General features: G+C 26.9%; 1 protein-coding gene across 1 annotated transcript in view; it reads left to right on the forward strand.

Annotated features, from left to right (window-relative positions):
• Nucleotides 1-10247: 10247 nt before the first annotated feature.
• The window catches only part of LOC105845146 (glycosyltransferase 1 domain-containing protein 1), a 39784-nt gene continuing 34778 nt past the window's right edge, over nt 10248-15253 (forward strand). The window contains exon 1 of the mRNA XM_065807495.1: nt 10248-10320. The gene's annotated coding sequence lies outside the window, so the exon portion shown is untranslated. The remainder of the gene's footprint in view (nt 10321-15253) is intronic.

Below are 15253 nucleotides of genomic sequence, written 5' to 3' on the forward strand. Positions count from 1 at the left end.
AAAGAACTAGAACTGGTTGGCAAAGACTTGAGTTCAGTTTCTACAACTTTACCACTTCTTGTCAACATTTCAGTTTTAATTTATTTAACTAAAACAGGAAACAGAAAAATAATTATAACAGTCAATATTACATATTAAATTGTGCCAATATCATAATATTAATTTGCTTGTTTATGAAATTTGTAATTAATGCAAAAATGTGCTACTGTTTTAACCCATTCGTGCCATCTCTATAAATCGTAAAATGTAACAAAAAACTCAGGCACTAATGGGTTAAACAGGAAATTGAGGCTTATCTTTAGGGGCTTTGAGGAGGCTCTAGAATAGTCATTAAAATTTAGTAAAATTTTTTTTTACACTGTACACAAACACTAGAATAGGAAAAAATTCAATTTGGGTGGTTTTGAAAATTTTTTGCATAGTGGACGCCCCTAATGTATATATGTATATATATGTGTGTGTATTTATATATATATATATATATATATATATATATATATATATATATATATATATATATATATATATATATATATATATATATACATATATATATATATATATATATATATATATATATATATATACTATATAATATATATATATATATATATATATATATATATATATATATATATATATATATATATATATATATATATATATATATATATATATATGTATATATATATAACATCTCAATCAATGTATGCAATGAACTTTATATAGTAAAGCGATATAAAAATTAATTTTTTTAAAATAACTTAGTGAAAATAAAAAGGCCTAAGCCATTTTGATATCAGTGAATAGTAATTTTTATATCAAAACATTTAAATCTTTTTTATTTTTAAATTTGATGACCATCCCTTTACAACCAACAACAAAAACAACAACAACACTAACAACAACAACAGCAACAATGATATATTAACCAGGTATATAGATGTACCACGTGGCTTTTTCAAGAGTATAAATATATATGTATATTCTATATAGAGAGAGTAAACTATTTATTAAATATAGGTAGCATTTTTTTTGTTAGGATGGCTTTGTATAAGTAAACAAGATTCAACTTTAAATAAATAAGGTAGTTAGATAATTTGCAGTATATTAAAAGATTCAAATGTATGGGAGTTTTGGATAGAAATTTAATTATTCTGATTGTTGTTTTTTTTCTGCATGACCAAGTAGCATTTCAATTCTATATGTGAAGTGAGAATAGAATAAAGCTATATAGACAAACTCTAATGTTATTTTCTCAATGAAATTGAAAAAATACCTTACCTTGGGAAAAAAAACAAGATGTTATTTTCTTTGGAAAAAATGACAAGAGATTGCTTTTTTTGATTAGCTAGCTTATTTCTGTAAAATTTTCAATACAATAAAATCAATTTGCATAGTTTTTTAAATTCATTTTACCTATTCAATGATTTTTTATAATATATTTAACAAAATAAAGATTTTTGTCATCAGCAAAGCGTTAGACAGAATTTTAAAATTTTAAATTGGTCCAAGTTTGATCCTATTAACAGCTTCTGATTATGTCCAATTGATAAGAATTTATACTAGGAATTCGATACTTATTTAATACCATAGTAAAATAATTTATAAAGTAAAATTTCAACATCTACAGTGTAAAAGACTATTCGTAGGTTGATGAAAATACCTCATACTTTCATCCAGAGAACTTTAATTTTTTTCTGTGAGGCTTAATAAAGCAAGTGATGTAGAATAATTTGTTTAAAAGCCAAAATGTATTTAAAAAGGTAGATTATTGTTGTTGTAGAAATCATATAGACAATTAAGGATTGGTTTCTCAAGAATTCTATCTGTATTATAGAGGAGGATTTAGTTGGATATTGATAGTTTAAAATCACTTTTGAATACAGGTACAACTTTAGTAGTTCTTAAGTTTTTTGGGGAAAAAAAACATTTGAGAATGAGATATTTAAAATGTTAGAAAATTTTTAGAAAATTTGTATTGTTTAAGAATTTTAAAATTTTAAAATTTTAAAAGTAATAAACTATTTGGTCCAGTCAGGTTATTTGCATTTGACGAGTTGATAATTTATCAAAGAAAGATTTTGGCGAAGGCGTTCATAAGTAAAATGTAAAATGAATCATGAATGAAATGAAGGTTGCCTGGAAATTTCTATCAATATTAGAGTAGTAGTTGTTGTAAGCATTACAAATATCAAAAGTTTGTTAGTGTTTTAAAGTTATGAACTAATTTTGCTTTCTTTGAGTTAACATTGACGTGTATTACGGATTTTGCAACGAACTCTGCAATTAAACTCTGCTACCAAAACCTTTATTTGAGCCTCAAATAAAGCTAAGTGTACATGCCTCAAATTGAGGCATGTACACTTAGCCAAAGTATTTGATGTGTTTATTTCTAAATAAATCAGTTGATTTATGCAAAATAGTTTTAATTTTTTCACTATATTAAAAAGATGAAATCAAAGTAAATCAGTAAGAAATATTGTTATTTAATAGAATTTCTATTCTTCCAATTTTTCCAGATAATAAATACGGTCTTAAAAACATTATCAGAAAGTAATTAAAAATAAACGTAAAGCAAAATCATTTGTTGTTGTGGCTCCGTTCGGAACATAAAAAACGTAAACACGGTTTCGTCTATTACAAAAATAAATAAATTGTTAAGTTACTAAGTTTATTTTAATTTTCAAAATAAAGAAGTTCCAGGCCTTCGAGAGAAAGGAGCAAAATGGGCAAATTGACCCGGGCGATATGCTTGAAGGGGCGTCGGACAACCATCGGTTTTTGTTTTGTTTTTCGTTTTTACAGAAAATAGTAAAAGTTTTAATAACTGACATTGTGAAATCTGCTTAATTTTTGAATTTGAAGTTAAATCTTTGGTTTTCGGTATAAAAATCCACATGAAAAAAAATTTTACTTTAAAATGCTATTTTTATAATTAATTATTAATTTTTTTTTCAATAAAAAGGAGGATTTAATTCAAGTTTAATTTAATGGAACCGGGCAAATTCTGTTAACCCAAGTTCAGTCATGTCATCTAGCCATACTAGCTTGTGCTCGATTAAACGGAAAATGATGCGCTGAGGTAATTATAATTAAACTTGATCAAATTTTATTTTGAAGCAGTTTGAAGATAACATTTGTTATTACTTTTCTCCTCTATTAAAGAGAAACCAATTGCTAGCAAATCAAAGAACGATTCTTGTGAGTTAAAGCTTTCGAGAAGAAGAAAAGACTCCATATAGCCAAGCTTACCAATAAATTGATTGCTAGAAGAGGTTTGGGTATTTGAAACTGTCGCAGTCAAAACTTATTAAGACAAAATTATTAGAAAGCTTTATGTTTCCTGAAGCGCTCGTAGTCTGAATTTATCTGGTTTTCACGCAGTGAAATCGGCTATTGAGACCAAAGTATTCTTTAGAAATGTCAACTCTTTGTACTTTTTAATGCAAGTCCTGCCCAATGCCTCCAAATCTCACTAAAGCGACAGGAATTTTACTCCATAGACTTTTGGACACAACCAATATGGATATTCACCCTTTTTTGTTGACCTATCTCGAATTGACAAGCAGGAGTATTTTTATGAAAAATCTCTTCAAATAATAAAATGCTTCAATACTATTAGGATATTTTAACATTCGATTATACTTATTTCTAGTTTTTGTGTAAACAAGTTGAGCATCAGAAAACTGTCAACGTGTTAACATTTAAAGTTCAGGTTTTTCAACTATTGATTGGAAATTAACTTGTTCTTTATTTTGGTTAAAATACTCATCATCTTTTAAATATATGGCTGCATCATATAAACAATTGACCATGAATAAAACAAGAGAATGGTTATTAACTTTTTGAAAATCGTTAATGCTGTGCAATCGAAAAAGCTTTTTATGTTGTTCTGCAAATTTTTTTCTCATTTCAATTAAGAGGATGATTTTTCTTCCATAAAACTCAGTCAAGCTATTTGCATATAAATTATCGCAAAATAATTTTCAATATTTGTGAAATATTGCATTATAACAAAAACAATGTCTATTATTGATACAACATGTGGGGTTGCAGCTTGTATTATCACAAGTAACTTTGTGATAATACAAACTCGTATGCAACCCCACATGTTGTATCAATAATAGACATTGTTTTTGTTGAACAAATTCACAATTTTAAAATAATAAACTATTTATATTTAATCGTATGTTTTGACTTGTGATTTGACTTTTACCAAAAACTACAGCCGAGAATATTAAGGAAATATAATACAACCGAGACTCATTTTCAATACATTTGTCATTTGGCAACCGAACCATAATTTATTTATAAAATTTTATTACTTTTTAGTGAAAATGATTTCAAAATGTTCTCATAAAATACGCGACAAACTTTTTCACTTTAGTTTTTGTTATAAAAAAACAAAACTTTATTTATTGTAAAACAGAAAAAAATGCTTTTTTTAAACTTGTGAGTTGCATGGTAACTTGAAAGACTTTGTCACGATATGGTTATATGTATCAAAGCTCAAACGATTTTCTGAAGTTAAATTTAGGCTAAAACAAACCTTAGTCTTTGTGAGCAAACATGTTTTGTAGTAAATATTGGTTTTATTCTAACACCAGCATTGTTTTGGAAGTTCCTAATAAAATATATATTTTGATTACATCAAAAAGTATATTGAAAAATCTTTCCAACCATACCAAATATATTGCTTTTTTCTTAACAAAATATCAACTAAAGCATAAATGCAGTTTTTGCTGAAAAAAGATCTATTTCTTGTGAAGATGACTACAGCAAGTACCAAATAGCTACGAAAAAATTATGTGCAAATGGGGGAGGAGGGTATTACACCCCTTAGAATCGCCTCTGTATTAAATTCGATGGAAATGTTGTAAGTCGACAAATATATTTAGTTAACATGTAATTATTATATGCACAAGAATAGGATCTTATGTGGATTAAAGCACGTTTGTAACTTTATCTCAGTTACGTCTAAGTTACGAATGTGTGTGAATAAGGATATATTTTTTTAAATAAATTATAACTAATACCAAGGACGTATAAACAGATTATCTATTGATACGTCCCACAGTGGGCAAGGTGGTGGATAAAACCTAAAAAATAAATATTTATTATATTCAAAACCATATAATAAAACAAATTTGTAATACTCTCATTTAAAGTTTTGAAAATTGTTTTCAGTATAATAGTATCTTTTAAAACCACAAAAATAAGTTGCGGTTTCATGTATATTGAAAAAAAAATTTCAAAAAAAAGCGCGAATTTTTTTTTTAAATACATAGCTTTAGTAAACAGTAAATTTTAAAACTTTATAAGCTTACGGGATTAGTTTATATATTTAAAATATTTAACAGTAAAACTTTCGAAAAAAAAAATAAAGTAAAGATCAGTCTTTATAATACACTTATAATCTGGCTTTAAAATAACGAGGTAAATTTAACATTTAATACTTTTATTTTGTACAAAAAGTGTCACATAATTTAGGGAACCTAGAGAACTTATATTAAATATTTGAACTAGTGAATATAACATGTATACAACCTATTTGAACTATATACATTGCCCCTAACTTCCCCTTTTGGGTTTATTTAACATTTTAAAATAATGACTTGTAACTTATGTTATTTGCTTGAAGTCAACTTTTATTTTTCGTAAACAAAAATACATGTTATTTTGTTTGTTATTTAACTCAACACAAATTGCACTGTTTACCTTACAATTTTTTTGTTTTTTTGTTTCGTAATAAAATAAAAATTGGTGACATTTACGGACTTATACAACAAAATAAACTAGTTCCTAATGATATACTATTCTTTTCATTGAAATTAACTGTTCTAGTTTCTGCAGATATTAAACTTGAGAGTTCTGAGTCAAAACTTTATAAAATTACATTGTAAAAAGTTAATAGCTGCAAACAATGTTAATACTCATTTTGAGAGAAGTAATGAAAATTGGCTAGCTCAAGATTTTCAATACACTTACGGTACATTAAATGCTACATCATCAGTTAATGAAGTTGGGAAACCGTGTTGCTTTTTTTAGAAAGTTTGTAACAGAAAAAAAAGAACAACCCTAACAATGTTAGTAAATATTTTATTTAGCCATAAATTACTTTATGTAATAAAGTTAAAACTAGGAAGTGAGTTTAAGTACAAAATTGTCACAAAAGTTTCTGAAATTTAAACCCATTAAATTTGCTTATATATATATTCACCTGTTGAAACTTTATCAATAACTATTAACGGTGGTATATCAAAATCAACATACCAGCTTCTAAGAAATGGTGCTGAAAAAAACGGCTGCCATATATCCTTTATATAATGGTATAAAATCTTCAAAAGCTAAATGCTATTCCAAGAGCATTCATATAGATGGCTAGTTAGTACAAATATCGCTAAAAGATCTTCTAAAATACACTCTTAAAAAGCTTTGTTATATACAAACTATTGTGCTAATCACAATGCTAAGGAATTAACTAAACTAACGTTTAGATGCAAGGCTGGTTTTGATGGTGCTACAGGATATAGCATTTATAAACAGGTAAGTTAAAATGAAAATAGTGGCGAATGAAGAGTGCCTGTTGATTTAATGTATAGTACCTTTTGAACTCAGTAGACTTTTTAATAATAAAAACGTTGTAATATTATTCACCAAGAATCTGCGGCCAATAGATTAAAAATAAAAATAGAACATTATTATATATAGAGATGATAAATAATCTATAGACTTATTCAAAACGTCGTGAACATGTAATAATATCAATAATAGAGTTTGAAATCTATATATTTATTTATATTTTCTATATATTTCAAATCTATTATATAATAATATCGATAATAGAGTTTCAAATCTAGTGTTAAATTTTTTCCGAAGTAAGTGCGCATTTTTATTTTTAAAGTTTGTTGCATCAATTTTTATTTTAAGTTTATTCCACCAGAAGAGTTTGTTATTCAGTTCCACGATTTTAAGAAGTTATATGATTTGAAATTAAAAAAATTTAAATCCGCGTTTTTAAAGTTTTATAAAGTTTGTTAAATAATTTTTAGCATTAGCAACTATTTTACTGAAACTTATAATAAAAGTAAATATATCTTAATAAAAACCGATTCTTTGGACATATAAAGGGTTTTAGTAAAAAAAAAAAAAGATCAAAATAATTTTGTCCATCATATGTCTAATATCCGGCCCACTTTGCGTCTTTGCTAATACAGAGTGCAAGATCTCGGCTTAAACATTCTCGCGTTACTTGGCTAGCCGTTCTGTAATTTACACGAAGTTTGTTTACTTTAGTAATTGCCAACATGTGCCTAGAGCGAAAATTATATAAAATTATAAATGTAAATAATCGCTTTGCCTTATAAGATTAAATAAGTGTTACGTTTTTTAGACAAATTTAAGATAATCATTAAAAAAACTTATCTAAATTTAATCAAAAAAGTTTTTAATAGGGTTTATTGCATTTTCAGAAATGTTTTTCACCATTTTTACATGGGGTAAATAATTTAGAAGGTGAATGGTTAATATTTGTGCTCCTTAAATAGTTTCTAATATTTTTTCTTCAGCTAAATTTTTTTATACTCTTTATCTCGAAGACTTTAAAAAAAGAAGCAGATAATAGTTCTGATTAATAAGTAGAATATAGTTCTAAAAATTCTTCGTGTGTGCTTTTTATTTATTTATTCTATATATTGTTATAATAAGTATAACAAAAGAATAAACAATAGTAAATGTATACAAATGGTGTAAATAGATTTAAAATAAATAAAAAAATAAAAACTTAAACAAATTTCAAATCCCCATTGTTTTGAAATTTGATAAATATTAAGTTTTAATACATTAGTTGGAAAGTAATTGAATAGGTTTGTTTTGTTTTTTTTTTGTTTGTTTTTTTAAACATCTTCGCTTCCAATAAGGCTGCAAGCAACCACTATTAGAGTTGGAAGTTACTGAAGAGAAAAGATAATGATTGTAGAGCAAGATAACGATTGGCAAAAGACTTAAAAGATAAACAAGATAAAGGAAGCAAATTCCAAATAACTGATGTTCAAGGAAAAATACTTTTCTGGAGAATTGTTTTGCTGATAGATATGAAAGTAATGGTTTCGATTGGAAATTGCAGCAGCACAATGTGAGGAAAACCATGGAGAAGAGTGAGGCTTGACCTGGAATTGTCAATAGGGAATAAAAGATTCCATGCCAGCCTGTATCCATGAAGTTATGTAAGTAGCACATTTGTCAGCAGAAAGACGAAAATTTTCTACCCAAGGGCCATCCTGAAGAAAATTGAGGAAAGAGTCCCAGTTAGCTTTAAGGTAAGAGGTACCGTGATAGGGGGATTCAGATGATGAAGAAGAATGAGATAATAGTTCCACATTCACCTAAGGGTGAATGTGGAAAAACTGAGCACTGACTAAGATCAGAAACAAGACATAAGTCGAGTAGAGAAGATAAATGATTCGGGTTGTCTGGAAAGCGAGTTGGATAGTTGACTATTTGAGTTAGGGATTGAGAAAAGCAAGAATTTTGGCTTTAATGCCTGCAGAGTCACTGACAATAAAGCCAATCCATTCAGTGTGATGAGCATTAAAGTCACCAACAACAACAGTATTGGCTGATGGATAAAGAGAGAGGGCTTGGTCAATATGATCAGAAATAACATCAAAAAGAGAGCAGTCTTGAGATGAAGTAGAGAAATATAGAACAAAGAGAAAGGCGATAGAGTGAAGTGGTGTTAAATGAAACCCCCAAAAGAATATCCTGTGGATTCAAACCTAGTTTCCCAACAAATGGGTGAATTCTTACGAATGTAAATTCCCAGGCCAAGCATGTGACTATTAGAGTCTCTACGAATTAAGGGAAGATAACCATCAACTTTAAGATCACAAGATGAGACAGCTGAACTCAAATTAGTCTCACAAAGAACAAGTAGGTCTGGTGAACTTTACAAGAGATAAGACTCAACAGAAGAAAGTTACTTTGAAGACCAAGAATATTAGTGAATAATAGGTTTAGAGAACTTGTTGATGATGACGGTTTTTTGTGTTTTATAGTTTTTGGTACTTTGTTCATTTTTAAATTTGTTAAAGAATTCGACTCAAAGCCTAGATAGTACTCAGTACACTGTTTAATAGCCCAAGCAATTGCCTCATTACTATTAAAAAGCCCTAAGCCGAAAGAAAGGGCTCCAAATGTGGCCTTGGCAATGCACACCAAAAGTACAAACAGGGACACCATCCATGCGCAACATGGCACTGTTAATACTTTGATATTTTTTAGCTGTTGATGGAATCAGCCTCTCTAAGAGCTCTCTGAGAACCACAGAGTTTGGGAAACCTGACTACCATCCGGCCTCAGAACCCCACAGAACTGAGTTTTAGAGCTGTGCCCTCATTAAGAGATAATAGAATGAGTTGCCTAGTCATTAAAATAGAGACACAAGCAAAACCCATGCATTGAGTCAAGAAGATCCAGCATTCAACATCCTAAACTGGAAACAATGTATTAAAAATACATCTGTGTCAGCCTAATAGATAAGGAAGGGGTGCAAGGCTGGTTTACAGATAGAATCTGTTTACCCCTTAATGTATTCTAGAACTAAAAGTTTATCACAATAAGATAATGCTATAAAAACAATTGTTATTATTAAATAATAGTTAATAATAACAGGCTGCCAAGTTGTTATATTTTCATTTATTTGAATTTTTTGTTTTACAATTATGCCATGATAAGTTAAAAAATGAGTTAGGTAACAGAAGGTGATAATAAAAATAATGAGAGAAGTAGAAAATAATCATAAGTAAAAAAAAAACAACTAGAAAATAAGAAATAATCATATATGAGATATTGATAGATATTTGGTTTTAAAAATGATTGTTTTTTATATCATTTTAATTTGTTTAAAGTTCTTTAAAACTTTGCAGAAAATGATGCTTGATTGTTTTGATTGCAATCAATTAATCACTAAGTATATATATATTTAAATATACAAACTTTTCTTGGTTCACCAATTTCTGTTGCACTTTGTTAGTTGCTTGTTATCTTATTAAAAGATTTGTACATTTTAGTATTGCTACCAACTGATCTATTAAATTTTTTCTAGTTAATTAGTTTATGTTTGAAGAACTACTTAATCCTTAAGTACACTAGCGACATATATATATATATATATATATATATATATATATATATATATATATATATATATATATATATTTTTTTTTTTTCTTATTTACAGATGATTAAACCTAATATTGTTGTTTTATCAAAATTACTAGAAGGTACTGGCAACAAGACAACAGCTTCAAGAATATGGTTTGTTTATTTTTCATTTGTTTAGATTATATATTATTTGATTATTATTTATTAACATGAAAATATAATATTTTATTACAATTAAAATTGATTTTATATTAAAGTATATTAAATATCATTTTTATTAAAATAAAAAGTAATAAAATAGTAAACTATATATATATATATATATATATATATATATATATATATATATATATATATATATATATATATATATATATATATATATATATATATATATATATATATATATATATATATATATATATATATATATATATATATATATATATATATGTATATATATATATATATATATATATATATGTATATATATATATATATATATATATATATATATATATATATATATATATATATATATATATATATATATATATATATATAGATAGATAGATAGATATATACAGACTTGGACAGGAATGGCATGTGATCGCACTTTGTAACTGACCATGCTAATAATTTTTTTTCTTTTCAAATTTACCACGGCTGTGTTAATGTTTTGACAATTTAAATGGAATAAAAAAATCATTACATTATGAATAACAATTAACCATTGATCTTTCCTAACATTTTTATTTTATAAGAAGGCTTTAAATAAAATAAAAATCATGATTGTTTAAAAAAGCGCATTTTGTGTAAATTAAATATATAATTTTTTTTTAAAAGGCATGTATTTTTTATGATAAATTTAAACATGAAATTATTTTTCCATGTCTTTTTAAAAATCTTTCATAAGATTACTTTTTTTAAATTATGAATACGTTTAATTAAAATCTTTCCATTGTAATGGAATGATTTGATTGCTTTATTTTTTTTTGTTTCAATTTTTACTAAGAACTGTTTAAAAGCTTTTTTTTTAAACTTGACTTACAATGAAATGATCAAAAATTACTACTTTAAAAAGACTACGTTATTATTGAAAAAAAAATTTTTCGCGATTTTTTCAAAAAAAATTGTTTATACTATTTAAAAATAATAAATTTATTTTATTTTAATAATTGAAATAAAATTTTAAACAATTTAACAACAATTTAAATAAAATTTTTCATTTATTAAACAATCATTAGAAGTAATTTGTAAAAGCGTTTTACATAACTTTAATAAAACATTTCAAAAGATAAGTTTTAAAGTAATTTATTTCAACCACAATTAAAAATGTAACAAAAAGTAAATTTTGCCTTGGGTTTGAGTTTTTTGATTTTTATTTTAAAGCTTATATATTTTTATGAGGAATTGTTTTCTTTTTTAGTTTTTTAATTTTATAAAAAAATATATATATATCTTATACTGCTGATTTAGGTGAACAGTGTGATGTCATACTAAAATATCCTTCTGCTGGGGGCTGCAGTATATATATCGACTCACAAATAGCCTGACTTGCAGTGGAGGGCTGCTACATCAACTGAGGGTTTGGGATGGAAAAGCAAACTTTTTATTCATTATTCTTTGTTTTCTTCTTCTTTTTCTAAAAAAGCTGTATCGATATAGATAAACAAAAAAAGTGAGCAAATGCTCACATAAATATGCTATAGTAGATAATAAAAATAAATCAATATTGTAAATGTTCAATAAAGGTATATGAAAAGGATTGAGGCAATTATTTTATTATACTTTTATTAAGTGTTGGTTAAACATTTTCAATATTGATTGACAATAGCCAATATTGTAAACCTTATGCAATATTCAATATATGCATATACATTAAGTTGATTAAAGCCAAACTTTACATAGACTGTATTTATAAAGTTTGAATACTTTTATGATTTTATTTGAATGGTTTAAACCTAGTAAGCACTAGATATATTTAACACGTTTAAAAATTGTATTACCACATATGGCAAAATATTGCTGTCCTCGATTTTATGTTTTATGGAGGCCTTTGTATCAAATTTTTTTTGCTGACCTCTAAAAAATTGAGGTCAGCAAATTATTGCCAACTTCATTTTTCCTAATTCCGAGGTTTGATATATATAGTCAACATTATGGAAAACCATGAGTTTTTTTTAATAAAATCTTATTTCTAAGTTTTTTTAAAGTTTTTCCAATTTTTTTCTGATTCACTCCCAACAAGGCTGTAAGCGACCACTATAAAGTTAGGAGTTACTAGCAAAAAGAATAGAGTTATAGAGCAAGGAAATGGTTGACAGAAGACTTAAAAAGTTTGACAGAAGACTTAAAAAGTTGAAGGTTGTATGAGTAAGGAAAACATGAAGATGAGAGAGAATTCCAAAGGGTCAAAGTGCAAGGAAAAAAGCTAGACAAAGTTTTTGGAACATGCAGGGACAGATACAGTTAAAGAAGGAGACTTTGATGAATTTTGAATCAAGCGAGAACGAGTTTTGGTTGATGGAACTAGAGATCAAAGCTCCTTTGAGCAGCGGTCATGATAGAAAATGGCGAGCATGATAAAAAGAAGCAACCTTAGCAGAGGCTAATTTAGCAATTGATTGTATATATAGTTTTCATGAAAGGTCTATAGTAAATGATAATCCAAGAAGATGTAAGGAAGAGGACTCAGTGAGAGGATTGCCATTTATCATTATAGGAATGTTGACAGTACTGTTATTTGCCTCTCCGCACGATATCTAATGCACAATAATATCTTTCAGTCACAGCAGTTAGCAAGTCAGACGTAGAGTGAGAGGATTGAAAACTGCATTGATTGTTTGACAGCAAGTTATTTGACACAAATGGGATGTGAGAAATTTGTTCATCAAAGACTCAAAAACCTTGCTAATAACAGAAAGAAGACTGATTTGATGATAATTATGATTAACCCATTATTAATTAATTTGTTATTTTATACTTAATAAAAAAACCTAGACTAAATTTTTGACAGTTCACAAAAGTTTACAGTTAAATAATCGTCTTTGGTGTTTACATCAAATAAATATTCTTAATTGGCCACAACTGTGGTTTGCAAATAAAACGATTTTTGTAAAATTGTCTTATATTTTTGTCGCACTGAAAAAATGTTTTTTTTTTAATAAATTGCGATTTACATTAAAAATAAATTTGTTTAAATGCTGTTTGGTATTGTAAACCCTTTGCTTTCATGTACAATAAAAATTAGTTTTTAAATATAAATGTATAGTAGAGTTTTATAAATCTTTTTGGGGTGTCTTATCATTATGTTGCGCAGTGTATATCTCGTAAATAAAGTTATATTGATAAAGTTAACAAAACATCAAAATGTTAAAAAAACTATATTGATAAAACTACATTAACTAAAAAGGTTTGCATTTGCTTTACTTGTGATTTGTTAATAAATATTTCAAATACAAAGTTTCTTTTTTTTTTTTAAAGATTTGCAAAGACTTTTGATATCTTCTAAAACTTTTATTGCTTGTAAAGTTTATAGAAGATATCAATTGTTCAATAAAAAAGGCACAACTGTTGGATCTTTGCATAATTATAGACAAAGTAAAAATCACACCAAAACTTTGTGAATGTATTAATAGCCTTTGGATGATCTTTATTGGCTTCCTCCAATTCTTTACCATTTTCAGGGTTAAACATTTGGTTTGAAAACCAGATATCTGCCCATTTTCTAGCAACAAGCTTAACTACCATCTCAAGTCGTTGTCTGTCTGAAGGAATAAGTATGTAAGCAAGTAGTAAATAAATTGCCTGGGAGTTCTACCTAGATAATATTTGGTAAACTGTTAAAGTTATCCTTAAAAAATTTTTTTTTATTCCAAATGTATTTCACTACATTAATCAGATGTTTTAAAAACTACATGCCATCTCTCTATTTCAGTTCATTCTCCTTCAATTGTGTACCACTATTGTCAAAGTTCAATGATAAATAGTCATATTCACTATGTATTGCTTCAACAAAATAATATGACAGTTCAGGTGAATTGGTATTACCTCCAAAAAAGTTATCCAGGCATAACTTTAATAATTGATTTAATATATGGTGTTGACAACCAATATAGAGAGGTTTCTGAAACTCAACTCTTTCAAAATGTGTCATTAATCTCTTTATCACGCCACTTGTTTTCCCAGTGTTAACATTTGTAGTGTCTGTCACAATCATTTTTATAGATCCCTATAAATCATATTCATACAAAAGTTCTTCAAAAATTGTCTCTAACATTCCATTCTTCAATACCATTGGCTTTAGCCTAACCTCTTTTTTATTGTTCTTTATCATGACTACTTGATGTTCCCCAACCCAGCTATCTTTTTTCCATTAAAATGCAAATACCAATTCTCAATATTTCAGCTCTTTTTTCAATTTATCTTGCAACTTTTTACCTTCTCTGTTGACTGCCTTATCGATTGTTGGTTGAGTTGGTGCAGGAAGATCGACACCAGCCATCTGAAGTTATTGAAACACTATCTTTAAAACTTGTTAAACATTCACCTGAAATTTGTCCTTTCACATTTTTACAGTCTTATGCCAAGCTGGTGTATCGGTTAATTATTTGCCAATTTGTTGGCATTTTACATATTGTTCCTAATGGTTCTTGAGATTTACTCTTATGTTATCTTTACTTTTCTCAAAGTGAATCAATTCTTTTTCCATACGTCTCTTGATATTTTGGTTGCAGTAAAATTTTTGTTTGACATATTGAATGGTTGTGCAATAACTGAACTTGTAATGCCTTATACAATTGTTTATTTGATTAGATTTAATTACACAAAGCTAAATTTTACTAATAAACAAAACAAAAAAGTTTTCCCTCGCAGAGCATTGAGTTTAATTAAAAATCAAAATAGAGCGTTAAGCTTAATGAAAATCGCAATGTAAAAGAGCTTAAGATTACCTACTTCTGTTTTTGAAATAAATTTAACATTGTGTAATTTATGGACAATCCTTTAGGAACTATAATTCATTTGGTGCGTGAGTTTTTTAAAAGGATGTACCTTAAAATTATTCTCATTTTTTTCAAAATAT

The sequence above is a fragment of the Hydra vulgaris genome, chromosome 10, assembly GCF_038396675.1.
Source record: "Hydra vulgaris chromosome 10, alternate assembly HydraT2T_AEP".
Lineage (NCBI taxonomy): Eukaryota > Metazoa > Cnidaria > Hydrozoa > Anthoathecata > Hydridae > Hydra > Hydra vulgaris.